The 23,781-nt window shown below is 54.7% G+C and overlaps 1 protein-coding gene across 8 annotated transcripts in view; it reads left to right on the top strand.

The window, feature by feature from the left end:
• Positions 1 to 9,555: 9,555 nt before the first annotated feature.
• Positions 9,556 to 23,781, top strand: part of RHBDF2 (rhomboid 5 homolog 2) — a 28,407-nt gene continuing 14,181 nt past the window's right edge. For 4 of the 8 annotated variants that reach the window (XM_078374718.1, XM_008997782.5, XM_078374719.1 and 1 more), the window contains exons 1-2: positions 9,748 to 9,817; positions 21,752 to 21,864. The gene's annotated coding sequence lies outside the window, so the exon portion shown is untranslated. Of the gene's footprint in view, positions 9,713 to 9,747; positions 10,308 to 21,751; positions 21,865 to 23,781 lie in introns of those variants that run through there. The other 4 variants (XM_035301855.3, XM_008997781.5, XM_054256521.2 and 1 more) reach the window with 2 other exon arrangements.

Here is a 23,781-nt window from a genome sequence, read left to right as displayed (position 1 = left end):
CATGGCAGGATCTCAGCTCAATGTAACCTCCACCTCCTGGGTTCAAGCTATTCTCCTGCCTCAGCCTCCAGAGTAGCTGGGATTACAGGTGCCCGCCACCACACCCAGCTAATTTTTGTATTTTTAGTCAAGAAGGGTTGGGGCGGCGGTTTTGCCATATAGGCCAGCCTGGTCTTGAACTCCTGACCTCAAGCGATCTGCCTGTCTTGGCTTCTCAAAGTGCTGGGATTCCAGGCATAAGCCACCATGCCCAGGCTTTATTTCACTTCTTGATTCTCCCAGCACTCCTGGGAAGCCACTGGCTTCCTGAACTCACTTACCGGTATTCATGTTGAATCTTGTCAGACTCCCACGCAGCATGGGTCCGCCAGACCACCGGGCCGTGGGCATGGAGAACGTCGTATGAGAGTCCAGCGGATGTCAGACGTGGATACGGTGCATGCTCCATTGTCCAGCTGGACTTCACCGTAAGACACAATTTCAAAGATAAAATGATGAAGAATTCTGACATGGCGACAGCAGAGCGTTAAACCAAGCAAGAACCTTCTGAGCCCAGAGTCCTGTGCTACTGTCTAGCTGACACTCCTGTGTAGCGTCCCTGTCTCTGGACAACTGCCAGTTGGGAAAGAAAGTCTCAGTCCGACAGCCAGCAGGACACTGAATCCTGGCACCACGGGAGTGAGCTTGGAAGTGGATTGTCCCCCAGTCGCCTTGAGATGACTGCAGGCTCAGCCGACAGCGCGTTGACAACCTATGAGAGACCCTGAGCCCAAGGACCCTGCTAAGCCACACCCAGATTCCTGGACCCACGGGACCGGTGAGATAAGAAACGTGTGCTATTTCAAGCAGTTAAGTTTTGGGATAATTTGTTTTGCAGCCAGAAATACCTAATACAGCTGGCATTCTTCTGTCAAGTAGACCATTCCTTCCTCAACCAGGACCATTCAGTTGCTTTGAAATACAGTTTCTACTGGAAAGGCAAGACAGATGCTTGATTTTTTTTGCCACTTTTGGTCTGATAATTTTTTTTTTAAGAGGTAGGATCTTGCTCTCTGGCTTGGGCTAGAATGAAGTGGCACGATCATGGTTCACTGCCATGATTTTAATTTTTATCAAATTTTTTTAAAAATTGTAATAAAATTTTATTTTATTAAAGCCTCCCGGGTTCAAGCAATTCTCCTGCCTCAGCCTCCTAAGTAGCTGGAATTACAGGCACCCACCACCATGCCTGGCTAATTTTTTTGTGTTTTTAGCAGAGACAGGGTTTCACCATGTTGGCCAGGCTGGTCTCGAACTCCTGAACTCAGGTGATCCACCCACCTTGGCCTCCCAAAGTGCTGGGATTACAGGCATAAGCCATTATGCCCAGCCTTATTTTGTAATCTTTATTTTTATTTAAGATAAAAATGGGCTAGAATCCAGTGGTACAATCATGGTTCAAACACCTGGGCTCAAGAGATCCTCCTGCCTCAGCCTCCTGAGTAGCTAGGACAATGGACACATGCCACCATCTTCAGCTTATTTATTTATTTATTAGAAATCAAGTCTTACTGTGTTGCTCAGGCTGGTCTCGAACTCCTGAGCTCAAGTGGTCCTCCCACCTCAGCCTCCCTAAGTGCTGGCATTACCTGCCACCGCGCTTGGCCAGGACTTTGGTTGAATAAATGCTTCAGTGGAGTCCCAAAAGTTTCTGTGGATTTCTCCAGTTTGAGTGTCTCAGGAACAAATGAATTTTTATAAATCCCACGTATCTATCTCGTATCTCCGACACCTGCAATCATTTTTCTTTTTGATGTTCAAATTGTTACAATTTGCCTGGTGGGAGTCCTTTCCAGCTGGCTCTTGTATCCTTTTGACATGGCCCCATTCATCTTTGAAAGCTTCTTTGCTTTCTGCTGCAAACAAGATATACCAGGCTCCCCATGCACTTGCCCGGCCCTGGCCCTGGAGCCAACAACTTCCCCAGGGAGCCACTTCCCAGGGTTCCTTGAGTGGCACCTACCATTGAGACACAGAGACCTGGATGCTAGCGATCGTCACAGATTTATTTACATCTCCCCAGTTATTGGTGATCCTGGATATCTTCTATATTCATTGACCATTTTCACATATTCTTCTGTGAATTGTCTTCTTATCCTTTCCACCAAATTTCTATTAGATTGCTTTATAATTTTATTTTTTTGAGATGGAGTTTTGTTCTTGTTGCCCAGGCTGAAGTGAACTTCCACCTTCTGGGTTCGAGCGATTCTCCCCCCACAGCCTCCCACGTACCTGGGATTACAGCGCCCACCACCAAGCCCGGCTAATTTTCTTTTTATTTTTAGTAGAGACAGGATTTCACCATGTTGGCCAGGTTGATCCACTAGCCTCGGCCTCCCAAAGTGCTGGGATTACAGGTATGAGCCACTGCACCCAGCCTTATTTTGTAATTTGTATGTGTATTTTATTTTATTTTTTGAGACAGGGTCTTGCTTAGTAGCCCAGGCTGGAACGAGGTGGCTCCATCTCAGCTCACTGCCACCTCCCCCTTCCTAATCCTCCCTCCCTGCATCCTCGCTCTCCCTGGTCCCTTTATTCCGGCCTCAGGGCTGATGGCTCCAGGGCTCTGTCCTTGCCCCTCTTCTCTTCCCACACTCTTTTCTCAGTGAGCTCATCCAATCCCACATTTAAATCCCAGCCCTGACGTCTCTGTCCCGATTCAGGCTGGAGAATCCAGTTGCTTCCTGGACTCCTCACGCTTCGTGTGAACAAAGCAGAACTCCTGCCAAAGCCTCCTGTCCCCTGGCTATTTCCCCTTGAAAATGGCGACTCTGTTTGCCAAGTTAAACAGGCCAGAAGCCCTGGAGTCCTCAACTGTCCTCTCTTTCACCCCTTGCATCCCGTCCATGAGTAAATCATGTTAAACTGGGCATGATGGCTCACGCTTGTATTCCCAGCTACTTGAGAGGTGGAGGCAGGAGAATTGTTTAAGTTCAGGAGTTCGAGGCCAGCCTGGGCAACATAGTGAGACCCTGTCTCTATCATTTTTTAAAAAAGAGACTAAATCAGGTAGTGTTTCTCCTCTCAAACCTCTCCATGGGAGGAGAGGGAGGCTGTGCACATGGGCGTGGATACCACAGAGGCGGGGGCTTATTCAGAAGGGACGGTGAGGAAGGTTCTGGGAAAGAGGGTGCGGTGCGCCTCAAGGCTCTGTAACGAAGGGAGACCATGTCAGTGGGTGGAGATCATGTCAGTGGGTGGAGGCCCTGGGGTCGAATGAGCAGAGGCCAGGAGCTAGAGAAAGCCAAATCTGGATGGAGAACATGCCAGGGTAAGGCCAGGGATGTGTGTTGGTGCCAGGTATCAGGGCCCTTGATGGCTGAGGCGCTGAGACTGCCTTTGGGAGGTGACCTGGGGCCTCTGGAGATCCTAGAACAGGAGCAGTGACGGCTGCAGAGCTGGCAGCCAGTGCAGGATGGACTGGGGAAGGCAGGGAGGCCACCCCAAGCTTAGGCCTGAAGCAACCAGGGCAGCAGAGAGAACAGATGGGGACGGGCAGATGGGCAGGCAGGACTGCAGCTGGTTGCTGTGGGGTGGGGGCAGAGAGGACCTATGATCAAAAATTAAAACTGCGAGATGCGGTGGCTCATGCCTGTAATCCCAACACTTTGGGAGACCAAGGTGTGTGAATCACCTGAGATAGGGAGTTCAAGACCAGCCTGACCAACATGGAAAAACCCGTCTCTACTAAAAATACAAAATTAGCCAGGCGTGGTGCCACATATCTGTAATCCCAGCTACTCAGGAGGCTGAGGCAGGAGAATTGCTTGAACCCAGGAGGCAGAGGTTGCAGTAAGCCAAGATCGCACTCCAGCCTGGGCAACAAGAGTGAAACTCATCTGCCTTAAGATTGTGACCACTTCTGCCTCCTTCCCAGCACCCGAGACTGCCAGGCACCCTGGCTTTTCCCTTGGGTGACAGGCAGTTCCCAGGGTGCCTAGGGTCTGGTAGCCCATGAGCACCTGGAGAGAGAAGGTCACTCACGGGTGCCCTCCCCGGCATGATGTCCTAAAGGCAGGCAGGGTGGCAAGGAGAGGCGTTACAGAGGCTTTGGCATCTTGCTAACCACTGACGAGTCCTGTTAAGAGCGAGCCCATGCCCCTCTGCCCTTAACCTTCAGGCTGGACTGCCAGGGTATCAGGTGAGAAAGCAGGTGGGGGGAACACGAAGACTGCAGCTTCCCCAGGTTCTTCTGACCCCGTGAGTTCCTTGGCGCGGTACCTCTTCTTGCCACCAGGTGGCAATCCCACATCATCAATCTCTGTGGCCAGGATGGCAAGATGCTGTGGTTCTCTTCTCTGGGGCTCCCACTTGGGCCAACTACCCAATGATTCTCCCTGCTGGAGGCCGGGGAGGTGGGTAAGGGGAGGAAATCTAGAGCATATATGGAGAGGAAGTCTGGGGGCTAAATTCCGAAGAAAGGGGATGCCCTCTCAGCCCTCTCCCTACTCTGCTCCCCCAGCCACTCCCCTGCTCCCTCTCACCTGGCCTCCCCACCTTCACCCAAACCCATCTGCCCTAAGCACAGCCAGAATGACCCTTCTGAAAGATGGGAGTGGTCTGCCGGGATGGCTGGAAAGAGTGTGGGCATGGGGCCAGCACTCAGCCCTGTTCTTGCTCACCAGCTGTGCTGTCTTGGGCACAGTCCGACACTTCTCTGAACCTTGACAAGGAAGTCACCATCCTCTCATTCAACAGAACTTCACTTTTTTTTTTTTTTTTTTTAAGATGGAGCCTCACTCTGTTGCCCAGGCTGGAGTGCAGTGGCACGATCTCAGCTCTCCGCAGACTCCAACTTCCAGGTTCAAGTGATTCTCCTGCCTCGGCCTCCCAAGTAGCTGGGATTATAGGCACGCACCACCACACCCAGCCAATTTTTGTATTTTTAGTAGAGATGGGGGTTCCTCCATGTTGTCCAGGCTGGTCTCAAACTCCCGACTTCAAGTGATCCACCCCGCCGTGGCTGCCCAAAGTGCTGAGATTATGGGTGTGAGTCACCACACCCAGCCCACTCACATTCTAAAATGAAAAAACCTAACCAAGAGACCCCTAGTATTAGTCCCATGGACAAATACCAGGGCGTCCTTCAAAGGTGTGTTGTCAGAGCTTTTCTGAGTTCACTAACTCATGGCTTCAAGGCCCTCTGCCCTTTTCTTCCAAGGATCACAAAGTGAGTCTGGAGGGGGCCACAGTTCCCAGTATGGGTCCCTCTCTGGGGCACATTCCCCTGCCTTCCTCTAAGGCAGTACTCACTGAGGGCCAAAGCTTCTCAATGTCAAAGTCGGAGCCTCTGGTCTGAATTCCACAGCAGCCTCAGTGTCCTCAGCTGGAAAACCTGACCTGCCTATCTGCAGAATTATTAAGATTTAAAAATAAAATAGGCTGGGTCAGTGGCTCATGCCTGTAAACCCAGCACTGTGGGAGGCCGAGGCGGGAAGATCGCTTGAGTTCAGGATCTCAAGACTAGCCTGGGCAACATAGTGAGACTTCCATCTCTACAAAAAATAAAGCAAAATTAGCTGGGTGTGGTGGCACATGCCTGTAGTTCCAGCTACTGAGCAGGCTGAGGTGGGAGGATCACTTGAGCTCAGGAGGTTGAGGCTAACAGGGATCCCCCTGTACCACTGCCCTCCAGCCTGGGTGACAGGTCGAGACCCTGTATCAAAAGAATAATAATAAATGAAATAGTGTCTGTGAAAGCATGTTTTAAAGAAGGCTACACAAGCAGAAAATATTAGGGTGCAATTTCCTGGTTGAAAAATGCCTCGGCCAGGCACATTGGCACATGCCTATAATCCCAGCACTTAGGCGGATCACCTGAGTTCAGGAGTTTGAGAGCAGCCTGGCCAACATGGTAAAACCCTGTCTCTACTGAAAGTACAAAAACTAGCTAGGCATGGTGGCGGGTGCCTGTAATCCCAACTACTCAAAAGGCTGAGGCAGGAGAACCACTTGAACCTGGGAGGTGGAGGTTGCAGTGAGCTGAGATCGCGCTATTGCACTCCAGCCTATGGGACAAGATTGAGACTGCATCTCAAAAAAAAAAAAAAGAAAAAAAGAAAGAGAGAGAAAGAAAGAAAGAAAGAAAGAAGGAAGGAAGGAAGGAGAGAAAGAAAGAAAGAAAAGGAAAGAAAGAAAGAAAGAAAGAAAGAAAGAAAGAAAGAAAGAGAAAATTGGCTCAAAATAAACCAAAAAAAGAAAGAAAAAGAAAGAAAAAAGAAAAATGCCTCATGGTTCTCCCTTGCTTACAGAATAAAGTAAACCCCTTATCCCACACACAGCAGCCTCCACCCTGAGGCCCCCCACACCTCCCCAGCTTCTCCTGTCCTCCTCCTCACACAGTCTGTGATGTAGCCAAGCGATAGCACCAAAAGCTTCCACACCACAGCCAGAGTTTCCCGGCTGTGTCTTTGTTCTTGTTCTTCCCACCAGAAATCCCTTTCCTCATCCCAATCTGTCATGATCTTCCCTATACCTGTAGGTCTCTAAAAACCAAGGCTGGGCTCGGTGGCTCACGCCTGTAATCCCAGCCCAGCACTTTGGGAAGCCATGGTGGGCGGATCATGAGGTCAGGAGTTTAAGACCAGCCTGGCCAACATGGTGAAACCTCATCTCTACTGAAACTACAATAATTAGCTGGGTGTGGTGGCGGGCGTCTGTAATGCCAGCTACTGGGGAAGAAGAAGAAGGAAAAAACCTAGATAGGTTTATACAGTGTTTTTTTCTTTTCTTTTGAGACGAAGTCTCACTCTTGTCCCCCAGCCTGGAGTGCAATGGTGTGATTTCAGCTCAGTGTAACTCTGAGAATCTCTGCCTCCCAGATTCAAGTGATTCTCCTGCCTCAGCCTCCCAAGTAGCTGGGATTACAGGCATGTGCCACCATACCCAGCTAAATTTGTGTTTTTAGTAGAGACGGAGTTTCTCCATGTTGGTCAGGCTGGTCTGGAACTTCTGACCTCAGGTGATCTGCCAGCCTAGACCTCCCAAAGTGCTGGGATTATAGAGGTAAGCCACTGCGCCTGGCCAACATTGTTTTTCTGTAAATTATAAAAGTAATATATGCAAAGTGTAATCCCAGCACTTTGGGAGGCCAAAGTAGGATCACTTGAGTCCAGGAGTTCAAGGTCAACATGGGCAATGTAGTGAGACCCCCACCCCCCACCATCTCTACAAAAAAAAATTTTTTTTTAATCAGCCAGGAAGGATGGCAAGCACTTGTAGTCCCAGCTATTCAGGAGGCTGAAGTGGGAGAATCACTTGAGCCCCAGAGGTTGAGACTGCAGTGACTGTACTCCCCCCTGGGTGACAGCAAAACCCTGTTTCCAAAAAGCAAGCAAACAAACAAAAAAACACAAAGAGTTTAAACAGTGTTTCTCTTTAAGTTATAAAAGTAATGTATGGGCCGGGCGCGGTGGCTCAAGCCTGTAATCCCAGCACTTTGGGAGGCTGAGGCGGGTGGATCACGAGGTCAAGAGATCGAGACCATCCTGGTCAACATGGTGAAACCCCCGTCTCTACTAAAAATACAAAAAAAAATTAGCTGGGCATGGTGGCACATGCCTGTAATCCCAGCTACTCGGGAGGCTGAGGCAGGAGAATTGCCTGAACCCAGGAGGCGGAGGTTGCGGTGAGCAGAGATCGTGCCATTGCACTCCAGCCTGGATAACAAGAGCGAAACTCCATCTCAAAAAAAAAAAAAAAGAAGTAATGTATGTACATGATATAAAATGAAAAGCAAGTTCCCGTCTTCCCCTAACCCCTGCAGGGTCACTCCACAAATAACCTTCCAGAAAGATTTTGTGGATCTACCAACAGATATATGTCTGTTCTATTCAAATCTGGGTAAATGGGATTATACTTAACATGCAATGTGCTTTTTTTTAAACTTATAAAAGGTGGAGATAATTCCTCATCAGTACATGTATAGCTGCCTAGTTGCTTTTAACAGCTGCATGACATTAACACAAATTATACCCCCTGCCTAGTTAACGCTCTTCCCTCTGGCCTGGCAGGTGTGCCTTGCTGCAGCCAAGGCTGAGCTCAGCATCCCTGCACCTATGTGGCTGGGCAGCATGCCATGCTTGCATGGGACAAATTCCTGACACCAGCTTAAACACCACCATGAATCCCTCCCCTCCTGGGGACTCCAACAGAGCTTCCAGTAGAGCTCCAGGAGAGAGGACCCAGCTGGGGCGTTTGTAGCCACGTTTGTTAGACTGTAAGGTCAAATCGTGAGTGAGTTTAAACCCCAGCCGCTGCCCTCACATTGCCCTCTGCCTCCGTTTTCTCATCGCTAAAATGGGGATGATCATATGGTACCCACTTCATAGAACTGTACCACAGGTTAAACAGACAAAAGCACTTTGGAAAGGCTAGCTGCTCTCACCCTTCCTGTGACAGTATTGAGTCCCCACGTCATCTCCCCTGTAGAGTTCTGGCACTTTGTGGACAGACCCTGGTTTTGTTCGTCTCTGCACATAACCCTGGAATATGCTGGTTGCACAATAAATGTGGACCCTTACATTTCTGATTAGGAGCACACCCCAGCTGTGGCCCATGCCCCCTCCTTCCAGGCTGTGCCCTCCTGGTTGCCCCAGAGCTGGGGAGGAGAGATGCAATCTCTCAGGATAATCCCCAGCAGCCAGGCACTCCCCACTGCCACCCAGAACAGTGATAAACACCAGAGTGCTGGGCTGGGGGGCAGAGTGGCTCAGGAGCTCTCTAAGGGCTGGAGATTTTGGCTCTGCCCTGACACCCCCACCCCCACCCCTCCAAGCCTGAGTCTCTTCAAACTCTGCTCCTCCTGGTCTGGCCAGGCCTCCTGAGGCAGGACTGGCAAGATGATAGCGCTGGGGCTGAAGACGGGGCATCCAGACCTTGGAGTTCGGTCCTAGCTGCTCTGGCCAAGGTTTTGTTTGTCAAGTCCCAGGAGGGAGGCCAAGTCAGGTCCTTGGAGTTCAGGGAAGAGAGAAGGATCCAACCCGGGCAGATAGACCCAAGCAGAGGGGCCAGGTGTCCCAGCGTCCCCAATCTCCAGTCTGGCTCTGGCCCGCATGGCAGCTGGAAGGGCCAGAGCTGGGTGGGTCCTGTCAATGCTCTCGGGGGAGAGGGAGGGGGAAGTAGTCACGAATGTTGGCCTTAGCTACAAGGCAAATGCAGATAGGACCTCCACGGGGTGCCTGTTCCCAGCCCAAGGGCACAGCAGAGCTAGAAGCGAGACCTCGGGGTCCAAGCCCAGTTTTCCAGATAGAGAGCAACTAGAGATTAAAAGGGTCGAGGGAACAGGCCCACTTGGCCTGAGGATGAAGGCGCCGGAGGAAGGAGTTAGGAGATTGGGCGCTGTTTCTTGTTACACTTGTTATTAGGAGCAACCCCCAGCTGTGGCCCACTGCCCCAATTCCAGCCTGTGCCCTCCTTGAGGCCCCAGAGCTGGGGAGGACAGATGCATCTGGATTGCAGACTGCAATCCAGACCTAGATGACGTGCTTGGTCTGGGGTGGAGGGAAGACGCCAAGAGGGAAATTCCCGGATGGCGCCCTGAAGAGGCCAGCTCGGGCGAAAACAGGGAGCTGCCCAGGCGATGACCCAGCCGGGTGGCCGGCGGGGGCGGGAACGCAGGAAGCAGGCGGAGCCCAAGGCCGCGTCCAGGCCCCGCCCCGCCGGCAGCGCGCAGGTAGGGAAGAGGCGGAGCGCCGCCGCCCCGCCCCCAGGAGCCGCCGCCCGGCCGCTCGCAGGCGCCGCTCGGAGCCTAGTCCCGGGGACTCGGGGTCGCAGGGAGGTGAGCGCGGGGCGACGAGCGGGCAGAGCGCACGGCCACCCAGCCGCAGGCGCCAGACAGGTCCCGAGGCTGGGCCCCAGCCTGCCCTGGAGCGGCGGTGCGCGGCCAGGGAGGGTGCCCAGTGCCTGGTGCCCGCCCTGCGGAGCGCCCGGGTCCCACGTGGGCTCGGCCGGAGGCCTGGGCTGTCTGGGACGGCGCCCGCGGGGCCTCTGGACCCGGTCTGCGGGCCCCTGGGCTCGGCTCGGAAAGGACGCCTAAGGGGTCCCTGGGCAACGGGGCGCCAGATGTGGAGGCAAGACGACTGGGCAGAAGTTTAAACCTCCGGAGGAAGGGGGGGGACTGAGCAGGGCAGGACCGGGTAGTCCCGCCTGCGCCCCAGAAGAGCCTGCAGTTCAGACTCGACTCTCCTCTCCCCTCCGCTTTCCCCCGGTTGAGCATCCGGCGGCCCCGGGCCGAAGTTTGTCGGTTGAGCCCAGCCAAGATAGAACAGGTGCGGGGTGAGGATGGGGGAGCCGGACTCACCCAGGAGCCCGGACTTCTGGATGGGGGGCTGGGGAAGGTTGGCCCTGGGCTTGCCTTTTACCTAATTGGCCCCTCGGATGTTCCCGCAGAGCACTGGGTTAGAGACGGATGAGTCCCCTAGGGTACAGACCCCGCGCCACTTCCACCCCAGGGCGCAGAGGGAGCCCCGGTTTCAGCCCCTGCCCCACTCCATGAAAGACTAACGAGGCGGCTCTAGGGTTAGGGCTGCTGAGTGGGTGGCAGCGGGTGTGTCTGAGGAGCGGGAGGCTGGGGGAGCTGACCCTACATGGGGAGAGACTGCTGTTGCCTGGGCAGCCGGCATCAGGCCCCCAGTGTATGCCATTTGCTGGTAAAATAAGGAGACCAACGTCTGTCTTACTTGACCGCCATTGTTTGTAGGGCAGGGCGTGGAAAGAGGGGCGTGTTAGAACGGTGGTTCTCAACCGGGGGTGACTTTGCCTGCCATGGGATGTGTGGCAATGCTGGAGTCATTTTGGGTGTCACACATTTGGGAGGGGAAGTGAGTGTTGTTGTTACTGGCAGGTAGTGGGTGGAGGCAGGGATGCCACCAGACATCCTTCAGTGCACAGGGCAGCTCCCACCACGGGGAATTATCCAGCCCAGGGCAGTGTGCTGTGGTCAGGTGCCTTCTCAATGGTTCTCCCTCAGTGAAACTACCTGTTTCCCCAGTGGTTAGGGGAGGAACTTGGAGGAACCCTAAATGAGATAAGAAGGCAGCATGAGGGCAGTTATTCACCTCGAAAGAGTCCTTTGGTGCCATGAGCCACCGCCTTCCCCATCTCCACTGGCCCTTTGGGAAGCTGGTCTAGATGCTGTAGGTTGGGGGAGGGTTGAGAGCAGGGGCCCCCTCGAAGCCGGGGTCTGAGTGCTTAACCCCAGGGCAGTCTCCCAGGTAGGCTGGGCCGAGGCAGTCCTTGAGCTCAAATATCCCTGCTCTGGGAGGGCGGGCAGAGGGTGAATTCTGTTCCCATAGATTTTTCCAAAGCTGGATTGCTGAGGCTGCCATGGGTGCCTGATACCATGTGACCTGCTGGAATTTTCCCTTGTGAACCCACACCTAACTCCTCTGATTATTTACACCTTTTGAAAGTGACATCCAAGGAGCATCAGAGCTCCTAATTCCTGGGGGCTCCCCTGGCTCCTTTCTCCTGCAATAAAGAGGGTATCCTGGGTTAGCCAACAAGCCCTGGAGTGGGCCCAGCTGCTGGTGGGGTGGGGACATCCCTGCCCTTGTCATTAGCCAAGCAGAGGTGAGAGATGGGAAGCATCAAAGCCCAATCCAGGTGGCCTCTGATAGGGATGACTCAGAATTGTTTGCGTTGGGCTGGAGGAAGCCACTTCCAGTTTTCTGGCAACGAGGAGGGGAGGCTGGCATGGTGGGAGAGGATCGGATGAAACAGCCACATGTGTTCCCAGGAGCCGGGCCACCTCCTGCCCTCCCTCCCTGTTCCCTTGCAGTGGCCATTACACCGTCCTGTTCACTTCTGGACCTGGCTGCTGTGCCTGGTGGAGGTTTTGAGTTTGGGTTGTTGGTGTTGCTGGGTTGTGTTTGGTTTTGTTTTTCTTGGTCTGTCGACTGTAAAAGCCCAAAGTGAAACCCCCACCTTTTCATTTGTACAAAAAACAATGACAGTGGTCCCCACCGCTGTGAGCCTCTCAAGGCACAGGGCTGAGCACCCGGACTTGTACAAAGTTGTTCAGGAAGTCAGCAGTGGAGTTCAAGTGTGAACCCGGCTGCCCACCCTCAGGCCTAGCCCAAGAGCTCCACAGACAAACCCCCAGTGACTCCTACCTGTCTGTATCTGGTGTAAACACACACACACAGATACACACTCACTCCCTCTCCTCCCCAGGAAGGGGCCATTTGTTCCTGGGGAGGAGAGGAGTAAATCACACAAGTGCTCTGGGTGACCCACTTGGGGCCCGAGTCATGCTCTGGCGTCACCAGTGCTGTTTTTCCTGTGGCCTCAGCTCTGGATACTATGGTGGCCTCTCCACCAGGGTTTCTGTCCTCCTTGCTGTGTAAACTGTCCCAGACAAGGTGACAGATGACAGCAGAAGTCCAGGAGCTGTGCACGCCTGCCTGCGAGTGTCCAAGTGGCCTGGCCGAGCCGCCTGGTGTTACCCTTTGGGCCTGGTCCCCGCCTACTGCTGGCACAGCACAGGGGAGACGTGTACCCTCCTGGCTGCCTCTCCCCCTCCGCACACCCCTCAGATCCCTGTGCCTTGCACTTCGGAGCAGGCCTTGGAGCTGCCCCTGCTGTCCCAGGGGTTTCCAGAGTGAGCTCACACATCTGACCGGCTGCACTGGCTGTCAGTTTCCTATCCCGCTGAGCCAGGCAGGGGGAGGAGTGGTGGGGACATCTACCGTGCCCAAGACCTCGGCATTGTGGCGGCTGGGCAGGGCATGCTCAGGGCACGGGTGGCTTCACAGGGAAACCAAGCCTGCCTGGAAAGTCATTTTGCCTCCCTAGGAGACCTGGATGGGTGTAAGGGAAAACTCATCTTCAGGGACGTACAAAGCACCAGTCTGTCCACGGTCCCTACTTCGGTAAATGGATCCGGGCACCGAGCTGGGAGTTGTTTGTGGTCCCAACGCCGCTGGAAGGCAGTTCCAGCCCCGGTGCCCAGCTCCTCCAGGAAAGTGGTTTCAGCCAAGTGGGCAGTGCAGGAGGTGGGCCAATTAGAGACACTGTGTGAACCGTGAGGGTCACCTTGTCACCAGCAGAAAGGATGTAGAGGGATTCCAAACTTCGGGAGCTGGGCCAGGGTCCAGGGGCACAGTTGTCTGTGTGTGACACAACTGAGGCACAGTTGTCTGTGTGTGTGCTCAGTAGGATGGGGTCACTTAAACAGTCTGTGCCTCGGTTTCCCCAGCTGCACAGTGGCGTCACTAACAGTAATCTACCCGGAGGGTTGTGTGAGGTGAGGACTCCCATGGTGATTTGCATGCAGCCTTCAGTGTAGCGCCCAGCCGTGGCAGGAGCAGTGAGGGGAGCCATCATGATAATGGTATTATGGTGGCTTCAGGTAGGGGCGTGGCTGCTGGTCCGTGGCACAGACCTGGGAGATGGCTGAGGCCCTGCCTCGAGGGCTGTTGAGGACTAGACAGGAGCACACTTAGGAGCAGTGGCGCTGCTGCTATTACTGTTACTCTGTATGAGTGGCTATGTCTGGGGTAGGGGGACCTCAGTGCCTTGGTGGCCAAGGGAAATGCGGGTGGCTTTCCATCTGGGCATGAACTGCTGACCTCTGCTGGGGGGTTCCTGGCCTGCCAGTATGTGTGTCGCTGACGTTGGAGTGGAGGACAGGTCACGGAGTTGGTGCCCCTCAGCTGTACCTTCCTGGTGGAGGTTCCTGAGGCTGGGAGCTGGGCAGAGGTTTTCTCCTCTGCCTCCCCGTGTGGCCCAACCCTGTGGCGGCAGGTGCTGCGGGGATGGCTTTCTGCTCCTGGTCTCTGGCAAGAAACCTTTTCCCTCTCCCAATGGGTCTTCCCAGGTTGTCAGCTCCATGTAGCCATAAGCAGATCTGGAAGAGGACAGTTGGGATCTGCTGTGGGGTTTGGAGTGGGAACAGGAGTTTGAACCTGGGCCTAAGCCCCTGATGACCTTGCCAGCCTGTGAGGAGGCTGACAGCTACCTCTCGCCCTTAGCCTCAACTAAATGAGATCATGTTTGTGGAAGTCCTTTGCCAAGCCGGGCAGTGCTGCCCAGGGAATTAGGTGTTGTCCCTTCTTCATGAATCAAAGGACTTCACACATGGGACTCGCTCCAGCATCGAAGCCACTCAGAGTCCTCACCATTCTTTTGCCCCTGCCTCTCACCAGTGCCAGGCTGGCAGGAGGCTGCAGTGTGGGGGTTAAGACCACGGGACCCTGACTGGGGTTGTAGCCCCACAACTCCCTAACTGTGGGACCTTGGACAGGTGACTTCATCTCTGTCAGTTTCCCCACCTGTCGAATAGAGATCTGTCTCCTGTCGAATAGAGATCTGTCTCCTGTGAGGCTCATGGCTCAGAGACTAAGTGAGTGATGATAGCAGAGCTCAACCTGAGTGCCGGGTGTGTGTCAGGCGCTGCACATCCATATCTGCTGTGGTCTTCCCTGGCTTCCTCCATGGTGGGGCATCACTCCGTCTCAGCAGAGGAGGCAGGCTCCGCAGCACCCACTTGCCCAAAGTCTCACAGCAGGTAGGTGGCCACTGCGGGTTTGAGTCCCATCCCATCTCTGGCCCCTTATCCCTCCTCATTCTTCAGCAAGAGAGCCCCACGCTGCCCCAAAGCAAGGTACAGGGCATGAATAGATGGCTTTGCAGGCTGCTTGGGACAAGCAACCTGGCAGGCTGGTGGCCAAGTGTCCTGAAGCCCTGGCAGCCAATGGGGCTAGGACCAGCCTCTTCCCCGGGAAGCAGGGAGCCGCGGGGCAAGGTTCTGGGAAATCAGGTTTATTAGTGTCTTAATGACCGTTTACAAGCTCAGAAGTGTCTACCTGGCATTTTCCGTCCCTGCTGAGGGGCTCCATGCAGCCAGGGGCAGAACTGGGCCTCCAGAAGTTTCCTGAGTGTGTGGAGGTGAGCGCCCAGGACCGTTGTCAGCTCGCTGGGGTCTGCATGCTAACGCCCAGCCAGCCCAGAACTATTTCTGGCTGGGTGACACTGGGCAAGGTGCTTACTTCTCTGTATAATAGGTGAGACCTTGTACCTCAGCTGAGCTGCTCCTGGGGTGAGCCCTTGTTCAAAGTGACAAAGTCACCTAGATCTTAGCCCCTAGGAGGGTATTAGCATATTATGCATACACAAACTCAGGCTCAGAGATGTTAAGTGGCTTGCCCAAGATCACACAGCAGTTAGGGATGAGCCTATGACCCTGTCTTCTGTCGTCAGGCAGGATTTTACCTGTCTGGAGGCAGGTGGAGATCAGGTGGGCACCTGCGTTGCTGTGGCACCATGTGTGAACGCCCCACCCTGGGAACCCTCCAGTGTCCTGGTGTCTGACCCCAAGTGGACAGGCAGGGCCTTTTGGAGCCACTTCTGACTCCTCCCCTTCACATCGATGCTGAGGGAGCAGAACTGGGGTCTGGCTGCTGCGCATGCCCCTGCCCTTGATTGCCCCAAACCCTTCAATCCAGCTCCAGGCTGGGGAGCTGCTTCATCTTCCCTGGGGTGTGGAAAGCACCTGCATCCCTGCCCAGCTGCTGTCACTTGCCTGCCTCCACCAGCAGCTTTGTTTTGTTGTATTTTTTCTGAGATGGAGTTTCACTCTGTCACCCAGGCTGGAGTACAGTTGTACAATCCCAGCTCAGTGCAACTTCCACCTCCAGGGTTCAAGTGATTCTCCTGCCTCAGCTCCTGATGGGATTACAGGTGCCCCTGCCACACCCGGCTAATTTTTGTGTTTTTAGTAGGGATGGGGTTTCACCACATTGACCAGGCTGGTCTCAAACTCCTGGCCTCAGGTGATCCACCCACCTTAGCCTCCCAAAGTGCGGGGATTACAGGCGTGAGCCACCATGCCCAGCCTCCACCAGCAGCTTTTGAAATCCAGAAATTTCCAGGGGAGGACACTGTGGTGGGTAGGGCCCAGCACTTCGTCCAGCTCAAGAGGCCTGGCTGCACTCCCACTTCCTTTGGTGCCCACCCCTGTGTCTTGCCAGCAGCTGCTGCACCTTGGGCTTCGGGGGTGTAGGGCTTGGGCACCCCCAGCCCAGCCTACTTCCTGGACTGGAAACCCTAGCAGAGGAGGGGGCATTTGTGTATCTGCCATCCCTGCTGGCAGCTGGTCCTGAGAAAGCCCAGATGGTTGGTGCAGAGGGGGCGTCAGGGGCTGGACCACCCTAAGAACATGACACATCCCCCACCCCTGCAACACACACACGCAGGTTCACACCCTCACACGCTGATCTTGGTGGCTACCTGGAGCCCAGTGCCCGCTTCCCGTGTCTGTGGTTGGCTTACAACGCCCCAGCCACTCTAACTGGGTTAAGGGGAGCCCAGAGCCTGGGGTCTGATGAGAGGAGGCACAGGGCCTCAGTTGAGAGGAGTTTTGAGGCTTTGGGAAAAATCCCAAAGAAGTTGGGATGGTTAAGCTCCTGAGCCTGCCCTTGGGGTCTTGAGCTTCTGAACTGAGTTTGGGGTCAGCCCTGGAGAGGCGAGGAGGAGAAAGAAATGGCTCCCTGGGTAAGGGCCCACAGTCCCGTCCGTGGGATGTCTGGGAGGTGTGGGAACCTATAGGCCATTTTGTTTTTCTCTGTCAGTGGCTGCGGTCTGAAGCATGTGCCAGTGGAGTGGGTTGAGATCGTGTCTGCACCCACTTGCCACCAGCTCCGGTCTCTGGGGAGGTGGTGCTGAGAGGGAGGGAGAGAGGCTCCTGTTTGGCTTTTGGAGACTGACAGCTGGGTGTCCCACCCTTGGAGTGCCCAGCCCCCCTCCCCTCCGCTTACTCTGCTGATGGAGCTCACACTGCCACCGGCTTCTGCCCCTTCCAGCCCTGCCTTCCTATTTTGCCTCTTATGACTCTCCCCAAATCCTGCCCCCAGACCCCAGCCAGTCGTCTTGCCACTTTCCTGCCCTTTACCCTTGTCCCTTCTACCTCTCGCCAGAGCAAGGAAGCGTGCAGGGGAGCATCGCTGGCTGCATGAGGCCCAGCCTAGGGAGGTGTGGGGAGAGGTGAGGACAGCTGTGCCATGACCCATCCCTCGGGACTCTGGGGCTGGAGAACTCCTCTGGGGTCAGCAGAAGCAGGGTTTTTTCCGGGGGTTGCACAGTGGGTGAGTCCCAGCTTCCTCTTTGCAGCTTTCTAAAAATGCTCTGGTTTCCAGCAGGGCCACAGGCAGGGAAAACAAGTTTCAGTTTCTGCCTCGCATCCTGTGATTCAGCCAGGAAGATGTGGCCCCAGGCCTCCCCCCCGCCCCCCTTCTGTCCTGACTGCCCACTCCCAGGGACACCGGGTGACTGCTTCACCCTGGAGGTGGCTTCTGGCCCAGGGGGTGGTTTCCTCACTTCCTCTCTTCAGGTGGCTTGAGCCCCTCCCTTCAGGAGGTCCCCTAAACCTCCTGGTCATATCCAGTGGTTAATAATGGTCTCCCTCCTTCCTGTCTGGAGGGGAGGGGGCTGCTTACTCTTTATCCAAGGGCCTGTCCCCCACTCTGTCCCAGGCTTGGCCCTTGCATCAAGCCCTGTGTTTTCCTCCGATCTGCCCCTGCATGCTCTCCCTGCCCTGGCCCATAGAGCACTCCCTGCCCTGGCCCATAGAGCACATAGAGCCCAGGGCTTGTGGGGACTGCACCCTACAAGACCCGCAGCCTCTAGAAACTGTACCCTGAAAGACCCGCAGCCTCTAGAAACCCACTCCTATAGGGGGGTTGTGGGGGGATTGGTGGCACCAGGTAGGGGGAGAGAAGGAACCACACCCGGGGGAGTTGGGAGGGGCAGTAGGCTGGCCCTGCATGTTGGAGTGCGGCTGGTGCAGTCCGAATTGGGGGTGCCCTTGTACCCTGCCTGGGCTGGCTGGTAGATCTCTGTTGGGGACCTCCCTGGCAGTGGCCTTGCTTACCCAGCTTCGAGGGACAGGTTTGGTTGGGAGTGCCCAGCCCCACCCTTTGTGGGGAAACCGGATTCTCTGGGCAGCAGTGGTAAATGGTGTCTGAGTCTGCATTTCTGTTGGATGTGCTTGAGCTCAGCTGCTGCTAGCTGAGTTCTGCTATCTCCAAAGCTATCTGCAGTTGGGGAGGCCCTGAGCCTGGGCAGGAGAGGGTACAGAGGCCCCAGCCAAGGGACCTGGGGGTGATCTGAACTCTGCACTCTCTCAGGATCTCCCTGCCCCACCCTAAAGGAAGAAGAAATAGAGTCTGTCTCACCCTAGCCCCTGTCCCTCTCCCAAGGTCCATTTGGCATCTCCCAGCTGGGCTGGGGCAGGAGGCTGGGATCCAGCTGGGCAGGTGGCAGGGTTCCGCCTGTGGGCTGTGTGCGGAAGCAGGCCTGGGGTCTTAGAGAGCGGCGGATGTGACTGCAGGCCAGGAGGAAGCCTGGTCCCAGGATGTCACCATTTCCCCTGCAGTGAGCAAGCATTTCTGGGGCAGGAGATAAGTGCTGGGTGGGGCAACTCCAGCTCTCCAGCTCTTTTTTCTGCCTGGTCCCTGTTATCTGGACTTGAGCCATGCTAAAGGCCAGAGAGGGTCTGATAGTCCCCACTCCTTTCCCCGCTGAGCCCCAAGGAAGGGGGCTGGGCTTTTGCACCCCCACCCCAATGTCTGCACAAGTTGCAGGCAGTTGGTCTCAATGGTGGAAAGTGGCTGGTGCAAAGTAATGCCTTCCTTCTTTCTTTTTTTTTTTTTTTTTTTGAGATAGAGTCTTGATCTGTCACCAGGCTGGAGTGCAGTGGCACAATCTTGGCTCACTGCAACCTCCGCCTCCTGGGTTCAATTGATTTTCCTGCCTTAACCTCCCAAGTAGCTGGGACTATAGGTGTGTGCCACCACACCGAGCTAATTTTTGTATTTTTAGTAGAGTTGGGGTTTCACTATGTTGGCCAGGATTGTCTCAATCTCTTGACCCCGTGATCCGCCCACCTCGGCCTCCCAAAGTGCTGGGATCACAGGCGTGAGCCACTGTGCGTGGCCAAAGTATTGCTTTTATATTCCGTGTTTGGGCTTTGTCGGTGTCAAAGCTGGGCTGTGACCTTGTCCCATTCCCTCAGAGAAGGGAACTGAGGCAGGGGGTGGAGCTGCTCACAGGCCGCTGCCTAGGCCTCTTGTGCTCTGAGGTTCAGGTGGCGCTCCCGTGTCAGGCTCCTGCCCCAAAGGCATAGCTGCCCACCCCTGCGCTGCCCCTGCTTGCTGTCTGGTGTCAGGCCACCTCTCTTTGGGACTCCCCTCCCTACCGATTGCCCTGGGGCTGGCCAGGCTCTCCTCTTCCTCAGTGTTGGGTCTTGGGAGCCCCTCTCATTCTCATCAGGAGGTTGGCACAGATGCCAGCAGTGCAATGGCTCCTGGGCAGGGGTCTCATCTGGGATGGCCTGGCCTTGGGATGGGGTGCTGGCTGAGCAGAACCCCGTAACCAAAAGCAGTGCCTACGGTGAGCTAGGGAGCTAGGCAGGGAGTCTAGCGGGGAGGCCCACTGGAGATTCGTCCTGGGACAGCATCCAGCGTCCTCCAGCCTGGCCATGCTGTGGATGCAGAGCCAGCAGGGTGGGAGCTCTCAGTGAAGCCCTCAAAGGGGGCTGCTTCCTGGACCAGCTGCAGGATGGGGGAGACCGCTTCTGTCCAGGGCTTATGTGGACGGACTGCCCATGCCTAGCCCCCCAGCCCCCCCCCTCACTAGCTTCACATGCAGTTAGCCATTAATGAGGGCCCCTGGGGTAGGGGACTCCACAAGTAGGTAGATCTGCAAGATGCTGGAGAGAGCGGGCAGTAAAGTGATTGACTCTCTCTGGGAGTGACATTTTCTTTTCTAGTAGGGCTTGGCCAGGCAGGCAAGGTGGAGCATGGTGGGCCAGGTACAGGGCTTCGAATGAGGAGGTGAGAGCTTGGAGGCGGCACAGGGATGTGGCTTGTCTGGTGAGGGTGTGGCAGGGAGGGCAGACCTGAAGGGACCTCCAGGGAGGTGTGATCAGCTCTGGCTTCCAGAAAGATCCTACCTGCTTGGCGACCTTAACTAGCTGGAGTCTGGAGTCCCCACCCTTGCACCCGGTTCCTTCCGCTGCCTGCCTCCCACTCCCCAGTGCTAGTTCCCCAGGGCAGTACCCTCCCAATGCCCTCTTGCTGTACCCTGGTCCCAAAGGAGGCCAAGCTATGAACGTTCCCTGCAGAGGCCCCGGTGAAGCTGTGGTCTTGGAGCTGTTCCCAGAGCAGTCTCAGGATGAGGGGACCTGGCCACAGCTTCAACCAAGTGGGGTCCCTCGGTGGCTGCCAGGACTCCTCGGTACCAACCCAGCCCAGTGGGTTGATCTCTGAGGGCCTCATTTCACTCCACTGGGCAATCTGCCCTAGGGGGTGGGGTCAGGACTCCCCAGCACTTTGGGTGGAAGGAGGTGAAGCCAGCACTGCTGGTCTAGCCTTAAAGAAGCAGGAGACATCGTAGCTACGCCTCAAGATTTCTCCTCTGCACCCAGCATTCTGCTCTCCAAAAGTCCCAAATATGCAGGGGTAAAGGGGCATTGCTCGATGGAATCACTGGGAAGCCTGGGCTGCTCCCCAGCCTCTGGTTTGCCCCATAGCAGCCCCTTGGGCACCTCTGGGGAGCCAGGCCTCTGAGGAGCATTGTTTGGAAAGTGCTGGAATGCTGGACCAAGTTCTCTCTCTGGCTCCTTGAGAGGGGGTCTTCTAGCCCCAGTCTTAGGGCAGGAGGCAGCCTATCCCCTAGGAGCCCCCAGGCCCTGGAGCTGGACATCGGGAGTCCTAGCTGCACCACTTCCTGGCTGTGTGAGCTTGGGCAAGTTACTGAGCCCCTCTGAGCCTCCATTCACCATCTGTAGAATGGAAGAGATGCTAATGTCTCCCTGGAAGGTGTTTCAAAGGGTAATGCATATAAAGGGCCAAACGAGGCCTGGCACAGTTGGGGACTTAATCCTGTCCGGCTTCGGGAGGGCCTCCAGTACCTCAGGGTTCCCCTCAGAGGAGGGCCTGGGCAGGTCTGCTTAAAAACAAACAGGAATGCCTCGGGGTTTCGTGCTTTAAAACAAAACCACATATTTTGGGGCCAGATGGCGGTGGCTAACGCCTATAATCCCAGCACTTTGGGAGGCCAAGGTGGGCAGATCATGAGGTCAAGAGTTTGAGACCTGCCTGGCCAACATAGTGAAACTTTGTCTCTACTAAGAATACAAAAAGTAGCCAGGTGTGGTGGTGCGTGCCTGTAATCCCAGCTACTCAGGAGGCTGAGGCAGGAGAATTGCTTGAACCCAGGAGGTGGTGTGTGCCTATAATCCCAGCTATTCAGGAGGCTGAGGCAGGAGAATTACATGAACCCAGGAGGTGGAGGATGCAGTGAGCTGAGATTGTACTACTACACTCAAGCCTGGGCGACAGATCAAGACTCCATCTCAGGGGAAAAAAACAAAAAACCTCATATATTTAACTTTAAAAGGCCAGGAATTGCTAGCTGCCTTCTGATACTTAGGTAAAGTTCAAACAATCTTGAAGTGTTTTGTTGTTTTGATTGATAATTTATTGAAGTAAAAGCCACACAACATAAAATCAACCATTTTAAAACACGAAACTCAGGGGCATTCCTGTTTGTTTTTAAGAAGACCTGCCCAGACCCTCCTCTGAGGGGAAACCTGAGGTGCCGGAGGCCCTCCCGAGGCCGGGCAGGATTAAGTCCCTAACTGTGCACCACATGGCCTGGAGCTGTCTCCCCATCCTTCCAGCCATCTGTCTATCTATCCACCCTTCTACAGACTGAGGCTTCACTGCAGAGTATCTGTATAGAACGAGGAGAGGACAAGAACATGCTCTAAAGCCTTTCACAGCAAGACCCGGGAAGAAGCCGCAGGCAAACCCAGACTTGAAGGTAGGAAGCTGGGCAGCTGGATCCAGGGCACTGGCTGCTGCGCCCGGGTGCACCACGTGCAGATGCTGCCCAAGGGGCCCACACTCTGTGTCTGAACAGTGGTGGATAGTGAATGAAGGGAGCAACAGGGAGGGATAAGGGCAGGGAAGGGCTGGGTGCAGTGGCTCATGCCTGTAATCCTAGCACTTTGGGAGGCCAAGGTGGGTGGATCACTGGAGGTCAGGAGTTTGAGACTGGCCTGGCCAACATGGCAAAACCCCATCTCTACTAAAAATACAAAAAAAATTTAGCAGGGTGCAGTGTGGGTGCCTTTAGTCCCAGCTACTTGGGAGGCCAAGGCAGGAGAATCGCTTGTACCTGGGAGGCAGAGGTTGCAGTGAGCCAAGATCATGCCACTGCCCTCCAGCCTGGGCAATGAGAGTGAGATTCCGTCTCAAAAAATAAAAAAGGGGAAGGGAGGGAGGTGGGGCTAGCACTGCTCAAGATTCGGCAGGAGAGAAGAGCTGGCCTGTCTGCTGGGTGACAGTCTGGGACAGAGTGACTGGCTCAGGCAGAGGCCCAGCATTATGAAGCTCCTGCTTCATTGAGAGAAAATTCACACACCAGTGATTCACCCATTTAAAGTGTACCATCGGTGTTTTTATTTGTTTATTTTTTTGAGATAGGGTCTCACTCTGTCACCAGGCTAGAGTGCAGTGGCATAATTGTGGCTCACTGCAGCCTCAGTCTCCAGGCTCAAGCCATTCTCCTGCTTCAGCCTCCTGAGTAGCTGGGACTATAGACATACCACCACACCTGGCTAATTTTTAAATTTTTTGTACAGATGGGGTATCACTATGCTGCCCAGGCTGGACTTGAACTCCTGGGCTCCAGCAGTCCTCCACCTCAGTCTCCAATTGCTGAGATTACAGTGGTGAACCATCACTCCCAACCTTCAGTGGTTTTAATGTATTCACAGTGGGTGGGTGTGGTGGCTCACACCTGTAATCTCAGCACTTTGGGAGGCTAAGGGGGGTGGATCACTTCAGGTCAGGACTTTGAGACCAGCCTGGTCAACATGGCATAATTCCATCTCTACTAAAAATACAAAAATTAGCTGGGTATGGTGGCTTGTGCCTGTAATCCCAGCTACTCAGGAGGCTGAGACAGGAGAACCACTTGAACCTGGGAGGTAGAGGTGGCAGTGAGCCAAAATCACACTACTGCACTCCAGCCTGGGTGACAGAGCAAGACTCTGTCTCAAAAAAGACAGAAAGAAAAAGGCTGGGCACGGTGTCTCATGCTGGTATTCCCAACACTTTGGGAGGCCGATGTGGGCAGATCACGAGGTCAGGAGTTCGAGACCAGACTGACCAATATGGTGAAACCCTGTCTCTACTAAAAATAAAAAAATTAGCGGGGCATGGTGGCATGCACCTGTAGTCTCAGCTACTCGGGAGGCTGAGACAGAAGAATCACTTGAACCTGGGAGGCAGAGGTTGCAGTGAGCCAAGATTTTGACACTGCACTCCAGCGTGGACTACAGAGTGAGACTCTGTCTCAAAAAAAAAAAAAATTATATATACATATGTATATTCACAGAGTTGTGCCACCATCACCACAGTCAGTTTTAGATTGCTTTCGTTACACCCTAAAGAAAGCTTGTACTCAGGCCGGGCACGGTGCCTCACACCTATAATCCCAGCATTTTGGGAGGCTGAGGCAGGTAGATTACGAGGTCAAGAGATCAAGACCATCCTGGCTGACATAGTGAAACCCTGTCTCTACTAAAAGCATAAAAATTAGCCAGGCATGGTGGCATGTACCTGTAGTCCCAGTTATTTGGGAGGCTGAGGCCGGAGAATTGGTTAAACCCGGGAGGCGGAGGTTGCCGTGAGCGGAGATCGCACCACTGCATTCCAGCCTGGACGACAGAGC

Source organism: Callithrix jacchus, chromosome 5 (genome assembly GCF_049354715.1).
Source record: "Callithrix jacchus isolate 240 chromosome 5, calJac240_pri, whole genome shotgun sequence".
In the NCBI taxonomy this organism is placed as follows: Eukaryota; Metazoa; Chordata; class Mammalia; order Primates; family Cebidae; genus Callithrix; species Callithrix jacchus.
The sequence above is the reverse complement of the archived record's forward strand: the minus strand, read 5'-3'. Positions and strand labels throughout refer to the sequence as shown.